Here is a 3004-nt window from a genome sequence, read left to right on the forward strand (position 1 = left end):
GAATATAATTATTATTATTTGACTCGTTCAAACAAAATAATATACTTTAAATGGATTTCTTTTTTATATTTTATTAATATAAAAGATCACATATATTTGGTTTATAAAATTAAATTAATGAACATAAAGTTCAACTAACAAATCAAAACTCAAATCCAAATATCTAATGTGTATATTTGTAACTTTATACCAGTTTTTCAAATCACACACATTAGACCTCTATTTCTCATTCACACTAACTCTATCTTAGCATATGAATACATTGCTAAAAAAATAGTTCCAACAAAGACAAGGTCATGTTGGAAGCTTACTTGGTTAATTAAACAGATCTTCAATGTTGTGTCTTGCAATGGGGTTGACCGAGTTAAGCGTCACCAAAACGCTGAGCAAATAGAGGAAGCGGTTCAATTCAGCAGGTTTTTTAACAGCACATCTCAGTTCGAATGCTATTGTCTCTTTTCTGCGGTGGAGGAGAGGAGCGGGTGGCTGATCTTGGGTTGGCACACCACTCGGCCTCTCATTACCACTTTGGGCTTGAAAGCTCTCTACCACCAATACAGATGGTGTCCCCAGTTCAACTGAGTAGACTCGGTCCACTTTTGTCGAATTGGTACACACTCAAAGAAGACAAAAGGTGTTTGTAATGACTTTGCTGAGTCTACTTGTTGGATCAGTTGTCACGTTGGGTATATGACACATATGCCAACCGAACCGTTACACCCATTGCGGCTTGGCTTTGTCACCTGTAGTGACATAGGAACCAAAGAAAAAACATGAATAGAATAATAAAAGCATATATGTAATCAGTGGAAACTAAAGTAAGTCACTTTTCTTTGTTAATTTAAGGTTCTTCCAGCCTAGTCGTCACCACCCACTAACACGGCTTAATATTTTAAAGTATTTTCCAAGAAGAAGAATGATCGATAATTGCAAAGGTCAACTCCAAACTAAAACGTGATGAAATCGCAAAATCATCTAAAGCAGACTCACTAATCACCATCGATGTCGATAACAGCAACATCTCTTGTCTTCCTTCTCGCTGCTTTATCTTACCTCCTCTTCTCTTTCTCCACCAAAACCACACTTCCATACTCTTTTCCTCTCAGCCTCCTTCTCCGACAACGCTTCCATCGCTTAAACCTCCGTACCCTCACCCGCCGCCCCATGTAGCCGGTTCAGAGGCCAACGCTGAAGCCGCAGCCTTTGTTCGCTCTGCCTTCGCCTCCTCCTCCCTCAAAACACACCTCGTCTCTTACCAAGTATCTCTAACCTACCCACTTCACCGCTCCTCGTACTAACACCAAACGAATCTTCAAAAACCAGATCACTTTCGCTTTAGAACAAGAACACGTCGTCGGAGACAACAACAACCCTTACGCAAAAGAAGTGACGCCTACGTTCCACGGATACGCTAAGTCAGGCAACGTCTCGGGTCCCGCGGTTTACGCGAACTACGGACGAGTCCAAGACTTCGCTGCTCTGAACGTCTCCGGAGCCGTCGTGGTCGCGAGGTACGGAGAGATTTACAGAGGAGACATAGTGAGGAACGCGTACAGTGCGGGAGCTGTTGGCGTTGTGATATACACAGACAAGAGAGACTACGGCGGCGGCGGAGGAGACGAGTGTTTTCCGGTGAGTAAGTGGATGCCGCCGAGTGGTGTTCAAGTGGGTTCTGTTTATAACGGGTTAGGTGATCCGACGACTCCTGGGTGGGCGAGCGTTGATGGGTGTGAGAGATTATCTGAGGAGGCTGTGGAGTTGAGCGGCGACTCTCGCTAATACCTTCGCTTCCTATCTCGGCGCTGATGCGGAGGTGATCTTGAAGAGTATCGTCGGTGATGTTGCTCATGGTGATGTTTATCCTGTGGGGCCTGGACCTGGGATCTTGAACCTGAGTTACATTGTGAGTTTATGGGTTTGTGGCATGGTGTTTGTGTTTCTTTTACTTAGACTTGAACATTGGATTTGGTTACAGGGGAAAACTGTTATAGCTCAGATTGAAAATGTTATTGGAGTGATTGAAGGCGAAGAAGAGCCTGATAGGTACGTACCATTCTCACAATATGAGTGAAGCTTTATGGTTGGTTTTGTAGGATATATATATTACTGACTTTGTGTTTGGATGAGTTTGGTTTAGATATGTGATTCTTGGAAACCATCGAGACCGCTTGGAGTTTTGGAGCGTTGATCCCAACAGTGGGACTGCTGTACTTTTGGAGGTGGCGTTCTGTTTTTTTGTATGCTGAAAGATTTTTTAAAAAATGGTTAAATTGCAATGAGAGAGAGATGTTGAAACTAGTGTAGATTGCGCAAAGGCTAGATAAGCTGCACAGAAGAGGATGGAAGCCTAAGACGGACGATTATTCTGTGTAACTGGGATGCTGAGGAGTATGCTCTGGTCTCTGCTCTCTAACTCACTTTGTATATTTCTACATTTTTAACGTTTGAGATCAGCAGAAAAATTTAATGTATGTATTCTGTAGATTGGTTCAACGGAATGGGTAGAAGAAAACAGAGAGATTTAGCTTCAAGAGCAGTGGCTTACTTGAATATAGATTGTGCTGTATCTGGTCCAGGGTTCGTGCTTCTGCGACTCCACAAACTCGATGAACTGATCAAACAAGCGGCTCGAGGTGGTACTTTAAAGGCAGTTTTAACAAGCATATGGGCAAAGTGTTATCTGTCTTTATTACAAGGACACATATTCAAGCTTTTGGTTTTAACTATCTACAGGTCCAGGATCCAGATAATTCAACACAAACCATCTATGATTCGTGGGTAGGATCAAGCAACTCTGGAGTGGTAAGTGAATGACACTTGGCTAGATTATGAAACCATTCTTGTCTTGTGTTAAAACTGATTTGTATGCTTGGTATGTGAAGATTGGAAGATTAGGGGACCTGACATCAGATTACGCAGCCTTTGTGCAACATGTTGGTGTTCCAGCAGCTGACATGCGTTTTCGGAGGAGGTAATCTCTGAATCAGCCCCTCACAATTAATAC

General features: G+C 42.6%; 1 pseudogene; it reads left to right on the top strand.

The window, feature by feature from the left end:
• Positions 1–1002: 1002 nt before the first annotated feature.
• On the top strand, positions 1003–2975 carry LOC130508603 (probable glutamate carboxypeptidase LAMP1; annotated as a pseudogene).
• The last annotated feature ends 29 nt before the right edge of the window (positions 2976–3004 follow it).

Source organism: Raphanus sativus, chromosome 2 (genome assembly GCF_000801105.2).
Source record: "Raphanus sativus cultivar WK10039 chromosome 2, ASM80110v3, whole genome shotgun sequence".
Classification (NCBI taxonomy): domain Eukaryota; kingdom Viridiplantae; phylum Streptophyta; class Magnoliopsida; order Brassicales; family Brassicaceae; genus Raphanus; species Raphanus sativus.